The sequence below is a fragment of the Felis catus genome, chromosome E1 (assembly GCF_018350175.1).
Source record: "Felis catus isolate Fca126 chromosome E1, F.catus_Fca126_mat1.0, whole genome shotgun sequence".
NCBI lineage: Eukaryota > Metazoa > Chordata > Mammalia > Carnivora > Felidae > Felis > Felis catus.
This window is the reverse complement of record NC_058381.1, coordinates 57,133,779-57,146,429: the sequence shown is the minus strand read 5'-3', so window position 1 is coordinate 57,146,429 and position 12,651 is coordinate 57,133,779. Positions and strand designations below refer to the sequence as shown.

Sequence of the window (12,651 nt, the reverse complement as noted above, 5' to 3'; positions counted from 1 at the left end):
CGCTTAACCGACGGAGCCACCCAGGCGCCCTTCCCAACTGCTTTTAAATCCCCGTGTTCTCAGAGACCAGGGAACAAGGGCCACCAACACCGGCTGGGCGTGGGGCCGCCCCTCTTTTCCCGAGGTCCCCAGACCTCGACAGCGGTGTGCCTGACCTCCCAGAAATGCCGGAACTACTTGTTAGGCTTCCACACCGGGCCCGTGCTTTCCCGTGGGAAGTAGAGTTCCTCAATGTGACAGTTCTGGCGTCAGCGCTGGATTAGACACATCCAATCATTTCCTGGTAGGAAGGAGGACAAGTCACTGATGCTATGCACGTAGTTCCTTAGCTGGGAAAGGACTTTCCAAGGCATCGCGGCACGGCCCGATCGCTGCCAGGAACAGGTTGTGGACCAGGCCCGTCTACATACGTTAAATTTCTAGCAGACTGTGACGGACTCCGCAAACTTATGCACAAAGGTCAAATCTTGGGGGTTTGCTCCCAGAACCAGGTGGGAGGCCTTGAACAAGCTGCTGACCTGGAGAGTCTGCTGGGCTCTGCATCTACCTCCTGCCCTTACCGAGCCGACCGAGGGGCGTGGGGCGCTCGGGAAAGCATCAGGCTGTGTTTGCTGCCTGAGCCACAACTTTAAGCATTTCCCCCGGAAGGAAACTCCAGTCCGCAGGCACGGTCCCGTGGGCCCAGCCTCTGCTCCGAGAACATGTTGACTGAAGGGGAGAACAGACCCCCTCGATATGCCTCTTTGGCATATTATCTTAAATTGGTTATTTTTAAGAAATGTAGGCACAAAAGCTCTGAACGTAGGGGAGACATACCCTTTGGTAAGAGAGAGACATTTCATTCTAAGAGAAATCTCCACGGATGCGGGGGTCTCCGGAGATCTCTAGAAACTCATCAGCGGAGGCGGTGTAGACTTATATGCACACCACACCCTCGCCTTGTTGGTGGTGCTTTTCCTGGCCCCCTCCCACAACTGATCCCCCACCCCGACATCTCCTAGGTCTTTAGCGGAGGTGGTATTTAAGGTGATGGCTTTGGCCATTTGGGGGAGTGACTCCGTTTTTTTCTGCCATGTTCACAGGAGGTATGCATTTGATTAAACTTTTGTTTTTCTTTTTTTTTTTTAATTTTTTTTTTAACATTTATTTATTTTTGAGACAGAGAGAGACGGAGCATGAACAGGGGAGGGGCAGGGAGAGAGGGAGACACAGAATCCGAAGCAGGCTCCGGGCTCTGAGCCGTCAGCACAGAGCCCGACGCGGGGCTCGAACTCACGGACCGTGAGATCGTGACCTGAGCCGAAGTCGGATGCTTAACCGACTGGGCCACCCAGGCGCCCCTAAACTTTTGTTTTTCTCCTGGTAATCTACCTCGTGTCAATTTAATTATCAGCCCAGCCAAAGAACAGTAAAGGGCAGAAGGAAACTTCTTCCACCCCTGCAGCCTCACGGGGTGACCTCATCCCTCCCCCACACCTGCTCCCCCTCCCCCACCCCACTCCTCCCACAAAGGCAGTGTCCTTTTTGCTGAACTCTTCCGTGGCAGATCCCTGGTCAGAGCATTTTCCCTGGTGGGAGAGAATCACCGCCACAATCATCCTTAACAAGACAGTCTCTGTTTCCTAAGTCGGGATTTGTTTTTTGACACGGGGCAGCACAACAGCAGAGGCCTTGGTGGGGAGACCGTGCACTTTGGGGTCGGGAAGCACAGGGTTCAGGTCCCAGGGCCACCCCGCTAGTGGTGACCTGTTGTGCGGCCTTTGCACATGCTGTTCCTGCCACCTGGAATGCCCTTCCCTCTTCATTCCTGGCCCATGGCTTCCTGTGATTCAGCTTTCCGTGCAGACACCAGCAGGGAGGACTTCCCTCTCCTCCAAGCCAAGCGGGAGCCCCAGCGGCACCCAAGAGCAGAGCAGGGACCTTTCCCCAGCCGTGGTGACGCTCGTTCCCCCTGTATCCCCGGGGCCTAGCACAGTCTCTGCGTGTGTCACCCACATTTGTGAATGAGCAAGTGGACACTGGCCTCTGACCCCAGCAGTCACCTGTCCTTGCTGAGCCTCCTCCCCCCACAGGAGACAAGAAGTTTGAGGAGGGAACATTTGCAAATTACTGGGAACCTACCAGACCCGTAAGAAATTTTGCTTCCCGTTCTGTCTCCATTATAGAATATTTCCTTTTCTCTCCAATTCTGGAAAGCGTTCAAATCAACCTCAAAAGGATTAATGAGGGGGAGGTTGGGACAAAGATTCTTTGTCAGGCTCCTGAACCTTCTGGAAGCCCCATCCGCGAACTTCCTTGTCAAATCCAGTTTTAGCAAGAACCCTGCTGAGTCAGTTTCACAGAACCACCCTCCGCTTCCCAGATACCTGACTGGGTTCCCCATCCTCCACCGGCCCCTGGGTGACGCCTGACCCCCCGGCCTGCCTCCGGCCAGAATCCTGCTGGGTCGGATCAGCCAGAAGCCCCGTGATGTATTGTCCTCGTAGCGATTTTCCACCCGCTGCCCTCCTCCTGCTCCCTCACCGTAAACCCCCACCTGTCCCGCTACATTTGGAATTGAACCCCGTCCTATACTGATGTCTCTTTTCCTTTATTGCAATCTTTCTGGATAAAACCTGTTTTTACCACTTTAATCCAGGCGCTGATTTTTGACAGCTGGGAGGTTTTTTGTGGTTTTTTTTTTTTTATATTATATTTCATGTGACCTTGGTTTTATGAGGCAAACGGTAAGGAGATGTTTATCATTGCCTCTTGCTGTAGCTAGCTGTAGAAGAGGCCTCACAGAACCCAGTGTATATAAGGAGGGAGTTCAGGGTCAGATTCTAGGCCCAGGTGCACAGACTGTAAGAAATTACCACTCCATGCTGCGCAGGTAAGGCCTTCCCTAATATAGGAAACTGGCTCGTGTGTGTGTGTGTGTGTGTGTGTGTGTGTAGATCCTGCTGGTAACTACAACTGGGTATGTGCCACACAAACGAAACCCACACCCAAGCCTATCATCAATGGGAGACGTACCTAGCACCCAAAAATGCCCTCCGTCACTCCTCAAAGGGTGGCCCCCCAGACCAGCATCCCTCGGGAGCTCATGAGAAATGCAGAGTTCCAGGCCCCACCGCAGCCCTGCTGCGCCAGAATCTGCATTTGACAGACCCCTGGTGGGGGACGGTGGTTGTGCACAGGTTGTTTGGGAAGTGCTGACCCGGGCAACACTTTTCGTTCATGTTCTTAGAACCGAAATGCAGCAAGATGCGTTCCTGAGCAAGTCAGGGGCGAGGTCTAGGTCAAAAAGAGGGTATGAAGATTGGTCTAGGGGCTCAGTCGGAGCACGCAACTCTTGGTCTTGGGGTCGTGAGTTTGAGCCTCACTCGGGGGTAGAGATTACTTAAAAATAAAATCTTACCCCCCCCCCCCCAAATTAGTCTAAACCTGGCTTGGGACGGAGCCTTTTTTTGAAAAAAATCTGTTCCTACCACTTTAATCCGGCTCTGATTTTTGACAGATGATAAAATTCATAGCCTCCTTCTGGGAAGATTGGCCTCCCTGATATAATTTGCAAGGAATTTCCTAGGAAACCTACCCACCCAGATGACCTTTAGCTGGGACTCTTTTTGTATTTACTCTAACAATAATCCAACCTCCCCTGCAAAAGAATCCAAACTTCCCTGCAAAATACAAAATTCCTAACTGAGATCAGCTTGGGGACTGGCCTCCTGGGGCCTCTCCCCTTGCACCCAAGATTGTAACAAAACCGTAATAACGTTCCCACCACAGCTGAATTGTCTGCAAAGTCTTTCACACATCTAAGCAACAGACCGAACGGACAGATCAGGAGATGTGGTTGACCTTGTGCAAAGTTAGGCAGAGAGGCTCCGGGCCCTGCAGGAATGAGAGTTGGCCACCAAGGAAAGTTCGGCCACGGAAACCGCGAGACAACAACTAGGCGGGGAACAGGAAGGAGACGCAGAGGGTCTGGCCAGACGAGTCCAAGAGGCGGGCGACTGTTGTGTCCGCACGACAACCGTGAACGCTAGCTGAACAGAAATCGCGCAGGATGACTGTACTGGAGGACGGGGAAGGGGAAGCAGAGGGGGTCCGTGAGTGCTCAGCCTGAATCCGCCAGAAAGGAAGTCAGCGGGCAAGGCTCAAGAAGATGGGTCAAAAGGTGCAGCGCACGGATGTTACTCAGAAACAGGAGACCCGCACGCTTGGAAGACAGAGCCGCACGAAGCGGGCGCCGAGGCCAGGCCCCCGGGAAGCCGGGCGCCGGGAGCTGCTGTTCAGCGCCAGCCTTTTAATCCTCTGCGCTTTGCAACTTGTGCGTCGTTACTGTGGGGGGAAAAAACTAAAGGCAAACACCCAGCAGGGCTCCCACGTATCTACAATGACCGGAGAAGGAACACCTTTCTTTTACTTCGACTCCTTCCTCTCTCCTATCTCCTCCGTTGACTTTCAAAGGGGTGCAGCGATCTGGAACAAAGAAGGCACGTGGGTGAAGGGGACTCCGCCCAGAGCTCACCCCGCTAGAGGACAACCGAGGAAAATTCCCAAAGGGGCACGTATGTCAGAAGTTGGGCTTTAAGAACCGTATCCCACGGGCGGAGGGAGGGAGAGGGCGGTGGGGGGGGGGGAGCACCACCACAAAGACGGAACACACACGGCTCACAGAGCCTCTAGTGGAGGTCAGGGTAAAAACCCAAGTCTGGTTTTCACAAAGAATTTGTCATCCGAAGAAAGGCCAAGTCTTATTCTAATTCCACCCGGTAATCTGGGCGCTGTGCTGACGGCCGCTGCATTCTGGAGCGGTGCTGGGTGACCATCCCACAACCCCACGGCTGCCGGCCCGGACACATGTGACCTTCCAATGACTCACTCGGCTCCGTATTTAACTAAGTCTGCAATAAAAGAACGAGTTTTCTGCTGTGGCTGCATTACTGATCTGCACAAATACCAGAACGAATAGCTGTTTTAGCCACATTTGTTATGGATGGCCACGTGAAACCGGGACAAGCCTCGGCCTCGTAAAGGTTCGAGGAGAATGCGCTTTCTGTAGCCTTCTTGGCGGTAATTTAAATGAAAACACATCTACTGTTCGTGGAGAAAGCAAGGAGGGACACGGCTCCTGCGAGGGGGCAACAGGCGAGAAAAAAAAAAAAAACAGCGGGTGAGTCCTAGGACGGAGTCCCGCGTGCCCGGGGCCCTGCTGCTCTGAGACGAGACGTGTGGCCCGACTCCGGCTTCATCCGCGAGGTGAAAGGCACCAGGTCGGCTGTCCCAGGAGCTTACACCCAAATGTCTCTTCCCGGGTCAGTCATCCTGGGGACACCACAGTCACGGCTCAGCAGGGCCGAGTGGGAGCCTCCCACAGCTGCCAAGGGGAGGGACACACTGTGCAGATCTTGGATCCTCTCAGGGGGCAAACCTGCTGACACAGGAACAGGAAATGCTTCGAATGCAAACTACTCTGTTGGGGGGGGGGATGGTCTCTAAAAGATGAGAGAAGACATGTGAGCTAGTGACACCCACTTGGGGAGTAAAGGCCAGACTTTCCTACAAGGCCCCGCAAGACCCCACGCCCCCGGCCGCTCCAACCCGGCTCAGAAAAGCCCTGTTCACTCACCATCGTGCGGGGCTGGACCGGCTGCCTTTGCACTGGCTTTTCCCTCTGCCCCGCCCCCGCGCTTCCAGATTGTCACGTGACTTCTTCTCCTCCCTTAGGATTTGGGCCCTTTCCTGACGACCCCATCTGAAACTGACCCCCCCCCCCCATCCACCCACCCCTCCACTCTGGCCCCGTTTTCCTTTCCGGCAGAGCACACAGCCTGCTTCTCCACTTCTTCAAGGACTGGGTTCTGGTCCCCCCTGCTCCAGAATGGAAGCGCTCCGGGGGCAGGGAGTTTCCTATGACTGGCTCCCGTCCCGGCCTCCTGTGGCCAGCAGGAGGCGCCCAACCTACCGTTTGTTCAATTCATCAGAAAGCAGTCAACCAGGGTCACAAACCAGAGAACATTTAGTACTCTGCCTAAAATTAGGCTTCGGGATCGCAACTCGTTCCCCCGATTCAGCAGCACTTTCCAAGTGGACGACAACCAGCAATCCAGACCTCACCAGCTCGGCATAGATCTTGTTCAGCTTTGGTCTGTACCTTTCAACCACAACTATGAGCAGCGTTCTCTCGAGAGATGCCTCTAAACCCTTCACACACGGTCTGGCACCTCAAATACCGGTTTGTGTATTGCACTGGGGTCCTTACCAAAGAAAATCTGCTCACACGGAGTAAAGCCACCTGTTGTCGGGTGGGGAATCCGGAGTGAATCCGGATGGAACGTCGCATCAGGACACCCTCTTCTCCCCAAGCGCCAGTGTCCCGTGCCCGGGGTTTGGTTCAGCTCGTCCACGACATGATCAACACCTCCCAGACACCGTGTGCAACTGGGACACCCTGGCAGATTCCTAACAAAGAGCCCAGCCCTGCAGATTAACCTTCCGCATAACTTTCTGGTGAAATAAGGGCTCGGCCGCATTAAAAACCTAGAACTGGGCCAAGCTGCCAGAGAGAGCAGGGTGGTGTGGGATAGCATCCCCTAGTGGCCAGAGAGGGAGCTTCAAAACCATGACTCGCTGTAACTCTTCTGCGGTTGTTTTCATCCCTTTCCTGCTACAGGCCTTTTGTGTTCCACGGCTGTTGCTGACATTAAAAATCACTTCTCGCGGACCACGCGTTTTGTGATCTACTGCTACGCTGAAAAGTCTTTGGCAGCCTGGGCTCCTGCCCCTACTTCAACCCTCTCTCACACAATCCAGAGGAACAAAAGCCAGAGATGCTGAAGCCCAAGGACGTCCTACCGCAGCCTATTCCAAATTACGTGTTCTTTGGGGAAAACACCGTCGCCGCGCCCAGGCAGGCATTGAAGGAGCTGCGACCGAAGGAGCGGGAGACCGCTGGCATCAGCCACACGAAACGTCCTCCCGAGTCCCCTCCCGTGGGTTCGGGGCTGCCCTCCCCTGGCCGACAGCGCCCAGCACACCGCGTTCGTGCACCGAGGTGCAGTCGCAAAGGCGGGGGGCAGGTTCAGAGTCAAGCAGCCCCATCAGGGGAGCGCTCCAGCAGACTGAGAAGACAAGCAGGCATCCTGAGGGCCGCGGGACTGCCAAGGAGGACCGCGTGGTCTCAGCCCACACCACCCCGCATCAGAGCATCCCTTCCCCTGTCCCGGGCAGGCTCTTCTGCCCCAGGTCTCAGACCAAGCCACGCAGACCCACCGGGGACGACACTCAAGCACCCGCCCCCGCCAACATCGATGTCAAACGGGAACGGAAGACGGCACGGGCACATCACAGATGACTGCCCAGCAGAAGCACATCCGGTTTTGCCTTTCACGCCCCGGAAACACCATGTTCCTGCTCAGGGGGGCCCAGAACGATCTGAGGCCCCCGGTGAACCTACCAAAGCAGAGGCTGCGGTAACTCACTGCGCCAGTCTGCAGACAGAGCCCACGGCTGCTCCGCTGGACGCCACTGAGGCCAGACCGGGCCCTGCCCACGGCCACAGTGGCCGTTTGCCCTCAAGAGAAACACCGCAGGAGAGCAAAGCAGGAAGCGGGCGTCGAAACTGCTTATTATTCCAGAAATGCCAACAACACACGCTGTGTTCCCCAGTACACACGTCTTAACACAAGGTCAGTCTGGGCAACTGATACTTCCGCCGAAGACGAGCGTGTAGAGGGCGGGTGACCACACCGAGAGTCACGTGCTGGTGTGAGCGCCCCAAACGTGGACACCAACGGGCTCAGAAAGCCAGGAGCCTGTAGCAAACCCGCCTCAGCTCCCACGCTTGGCAGCAAGGAGGACCTTCCTGTCGCCCTCCCGGGGCCCGCCTGCGCAGCAACAGCCTAGAGAGGCTCACAGCCAGAAGCACCGTGAAAGGCTCCGAAAGTCCGAGAATGTCCATCAGCCAAGGCTGATCTCAAGTGCTCCTGACTCGCTCACAGACTCCTCCCAGGCACCCGCCCGTGGGCGTCCCTGTCATCAGAGTCCCCCATTTTACTAAGAAACAGGGAAGGGGCCTGAGGTCGCAGTGCAGGCCAGGGCGCAGCTGGGATGGGAGACCCCGCGCTAACTGTCCAGGTTGTGCGGAACGTGGGAACGCCTGCCCTTCGGTGCGGAAGCGCTTTCTGGGGCCTCTGAATGGACATTTCCCTTGGGGGCCACGTCCCCCACCCCCACATCTGTAGTCTCGGACTGTCGGTCCGTTATAAAGCCCGCTGACAGTTCGCCTTGCAGGTTTGAAGTTACATTCTCGGCCTCGCAGGCACCCGTGGGCCCGACCCTCCCGGCACTTGAGCTGGACAAGAGGAGGGGCGGGGGAGAGGATGCCAAGACACCCATCCAGTATGGGGGCGCCTGGGTAGCTCAGTTAAGCATCCGACTCTTCACTTCCGTTCATGTCATGATCTCACAGGTTCGTGGGTTCAAGCCCCATGTCCGGCGTTGATGGTGACAGCACAGAGGGATTGTCTCCCTCTGCCTCTCCCCTTCTCACGTTCTCTCTCAAAATAAACAAACTTAAAAAAAAAAAGGACGTTATACCCCAACCGTAACAAGAAGAGAGCACGAAAACAGTCCGAGGTTCGCCCTACGGGTACAACCGTCACTAACGCGACAGCTACAAACACAGGCGGGCTGGGTTTTCCTTTTCTCACATCAGTAGGTGGTGAACAGTCAGAAGACAGGAAGGCCTGGGAGAGACGGGGCTGGAGACATCGGGGAGGGAGCAGGGATGGGCAGTGCCTGGCAGCGATCAGTGCCAAGGTCACAGCCGTCTTTGGAAATTCTACCCCAAGTGACGTCTCAACAAGGTGACCGCCACCTTGAGCTACACCAGCCTTCCCCCTGCCCCCTCAGGTCACGGAGACAACAGTCACTTCCCTCCACGCGTCCCCAGCGCTCACACTTCCTAGAGACCCGTGGCTGGCTCCCTAAGTCACTCCCCAGCTGGGAACACTGCTGCCATCGATGTTTCTCAGAAGCAGAAGCGACCCGTCACGCACAAGGTCGCCGGGAACGAAAACCACAAAGTGCGTGAAATGCTCCTTGGGGACTGTCCCCTTTTATTTAGGTCCGTACAAAACAGGGTCTTAAGCACGAACAGGGCCCGCGTTCCAAAGTGACATGGTTGAGGGAATGAAACCAAAGGAATCTGGAAAGTTCCAGGCCCCAACAATTCTATTTCAGGCACACGGAACCAGGCAGAAAAGGAACTGGCACACGTTCAGCCTGCACACAGATCTTCCCATCAACTCACCTGCAGAGAAAGTGCACGTCAGTTTTTATTCTACCTGGGCAAGTCTGTTAGCACCGTAAGACACCCTCCAGAATCGAGCAAGCGGCCCCGGGACACAAGGTGGGAGGCAGTGACCCTGCGTCCACCAGCCCCTCCTCCCTCCCAAGCCTGCGGGCTCCCGCCGAGGGCTCATCACCTTCCACCTCAAGGCACCCACAGTGATTTCCCAACCCACCTCCCCCTGGGCTGTAATCCGCATACCGCCTGGGGCCTTCCTCAGAAACCTGCCTGCACAGGAGCCACGGCAAACCTGAACTCTGACCGAGCCTCTACACCCCACGCTCACCCACGCCTTCCTCCCATCCTGCCCGATCCCGATTCCGGCCATTTAGTTCCCCAGTCTGGCCCCAACGTGTGAGCTGCTCACATCCCCCAGCATTTTCAGGCTTCCTGCTTTTTGCCACACTTCAGCAGCTGGAAACAGCCGTTATGTCCTCACAGGGGTCCCATTCCAAGAAGTCCTATTGGAAATGTCCCTTCCTGTGGCTCCATAGCATATGACGTTCACCTCTCCGGATGCTAAGCCCCTCAACACCCAGGACCACTTTTCCTCACATCCCCTCCGAGGCACAGACGTGACGCGGTGACCCCTGCAGGCACTGCTCCCTCTGCATGGGGACAGCCCACCAGGCCGAGGAAGCAGGAGGGGCAGGAGGACCTCTGGCCAAGAGCCCAAAGTCCCAAGTTCCACCAGGAGGCACTGCGGTGTGCGAGCTCCTCGGGAGACAGTGGGAGGGTTCTCAAAAAGCAGGATCCCTCTCAGCCTTGACCCGGGACGGGATGCGGTGCAGGAGACACGAGAGGGTGCGTGTGGCCTGATCCCAAAAAAGGTGCTCCCGTGCCCTTCAAAACGCGCTACACGCGTGCCCGATGTGGCAGCCACCAGCTACGTGTGACTGTTTATGCTGAAATTAACATGACAAATCTTGTTCCCCAGGAGCACCAGCCACGCTGCCAAGTGCTCACTGCCACCTGTGGCTTGTGGCTGCTCAACTGGACAAGGCAGGTGTAGACCACTTCGTCACCGCGGCATGTTCTATCGGACAGCACAGTTCTGTACACAGCGTTCTCTTGAAATTAGATGTTAGCACCTCATCCTCTTACTTAAAACCCACGATGCCCCACATTCTTAGGAAAGATCAAAATGCTCACGTGAGCCACAGGCCCTGTGTGGTCTGGCCCTTCCCCACCTTTTCAGCTTCATTCCACCCCATTCTCTTGCTTTTTGGGTTATAATGGCCTTCTTTCGGCTCCTCCACTAGCCACAATTTGCTAGGCCACCGGGCCTTTGCACGTGCTGCCCCGTGGCCTTCCATGGAACCCCCACATATCCTCCAGAGTCCAGCTCAAGGATCCCATCCTTAGGAAAGCCTCCATCACTCTGTAATTCGCCTGCTAACAAGGCTGGGCTCTGAATTACACCCTCTTTAGTGCAATCATTTAATCTCTTCTCCCCCGACGGGGGCTGTAGCTCCCTGAGAACCAGGGCCTGGGCTGTCTTGTTCATCTCTGTACCCTTAACGTTTAGCACGGTGCCTGGCCAAAATTATCAATATTTATTAAAAGTCTCCACGCTCTGTTTACAAATGTTTGGGAACCACCGTTCTCGGATACTAACTGTAAGGGTTTTTTCCTTCTTTCAGCGTAGGTCCTGTTTGCAGTATCATACATGATCATCAAACTGCTGCTAGAATGTTCACACCTGTTACTGCAAATTCAAACCCCAGGAAAAACTTGCTCCCGGGAATTTACTTTAGGTCAGGGTCGGGCTGTCTGGTTACAAGGCTGCACCCGCAAGCCGGCAGGTTCAGCAACACAGGAGCCTCTCCCCAGACCATCGGCCTCAAGACTCTCCGTCCCCGTGACTGGCATACCTGGATCCCCATAGGGAGGGTGCTCTGGGTGCTGTGACCGACGAGGACAAAGCGGCCAATCGGTGCCTGCCTGTATCTAATCGCCTGGGGACGGGAAAGTTCTCGTTTTCCGAGGAGACCCTGGGGAAAGAGTAACACAACGTGCTCTAGGAGGGTGTCTCATCCGCTATCTACACGCTCCCCAGAAGCCGCCTTGACCCCCCCCCCACCCCGCCCAGCCCCGGCGGGGCCTCCAAGACTCATCGGCCAGCAGCCGCACCTACTACTGCCCGCCCCGCCCCGGCTTCGGAGCCCGCGTTCGGCCCAAGCCCCCTCTGCCTCCCCGTCCGGGGCCTGGGGGGAGCGCTCCCGAGGCCCGCGCCCCGCCGTGAGTCGTCATCACCGCCCCCGCGATCAGCCCGAAGCCAAGTGCGGGGGACAAAAGTGGGGGGGGGGGGGGTCCTTTCCTCCCAACACTAGGAAGCACGCTTCCGCCCTCGCTGCCCACCCCCACCTCGCGCCAAAGCCGCGGGACGCACCGACTTCCGGCCGGAAGTGACGTCTCACCATAGAGGCGGCAGCCAGAGGGTCTCCCTGGGCTTTGAAACTGGGTCCTCCATGGCCGTCTTAAAGGGGCCGAAGCCGGGGATGCGGGTTCCAGGGGGATGTGCGCCGCGGCAGGTGGTGGGAGAGCCCTAGCGCCAGGGAAGCGGAAGGGACCCGTGTTGTCGAGGCTCATCCAAGCTATAGCATGTATGAGTGCTTTATTCTTGTTTATGGCCAAATGACGTTCCACTCTAATAGGCAAGAATTTTTTTTTTTTTTTTTATGTTTCTTTTTGAGCCGCAGGAGAGGGGCAGACAGGGGGACAGAGGATCTGAAGCAGGCTCGGTACCGACAGCAGTGAGCCCAATGCGGGGCTAGAACTTACAAACGGAGAGATCATGACCCGAACCCACTGAGTCACCCAGGCGCCCCAATAGGCAGGACTTTGAAGGTTATGCCCACATCAAGAGGAGCGTGGAGGTGCCAAATGCCCCACGTGGGGCCAATGGTGACTTGCTCGAGAGGACACAAAGGCTCACACTGCCTGTCCTCTGCTTTCTTTCTGGCCTCTCCAGCGGAGATGGGCCGAGCAGCCAGCACAGGGACTGTATGTCCCCTGAATCTCCTGGGCAGAGCTGTGGCCTCACCCCCAACCCCCCACCCCAGGCTGCTCTGTCCTCAGGTCCTCAGTGCTTAGTGGTGGCCTTCTTAACGCAGAGCCACCTCTGACTGCCCAAGGGCTGTGGGCGGCTCGCCCTGAACCGTGCCACACACAGGGGGAAGCTCCAGGCTCCAGGATTCCCCCCCCCCCGCCTGTTCTCTCCCCTCTGGGTTCCCACTGATGAAGTTTTGGGGTGACGGGGGTGTGTGTGTCCATGGGGTTCAGAGCCGACGGCCAAAAAGGAATTCTTG

The 12,651-nt window shown here is 56.3% G+C and overlaps 1 protein-coding gene and 1 non-coding gene across 3 annotated transcripts in view; both read right to left on the bottom strand.

Annotated features, from left to right (window-relative positions):
* The window catches only part of SEC14L1 (SEC14 like lipid binding 1), an 89,339-nt gene extending 77,582 nt beyond the window's left edge, over positions 1 to 11,757 (bottom strand). Inside the window, exons 1-2 of one of the 2 annotated variants that reach the window (XM_045045102.1) lie at positions 11,708 to 11,757; positions 11,215 to 11,334 (exon numbers count right to left, since the gene is read on the bottom strand). The gene's annotated coding sequence lies outside the window, so the exon portion shown is untranslated. Of the gene's footprint in view, positions 1 to 11,214; positions 11,335 to 11,473; positions 11,688 to 11,707 lie in introns of those variants that run through there. The other variant, XM_045045101.1, reaches the window with a different exon arrangement.
* LOC111557915 lies at positions 10,990 to 11,178 on the bottom strand. Its single transcript, XR_002738324.1, has one exon.
* Positions 11,758 to 12,651: the final 894 nt, after the last annotated feature.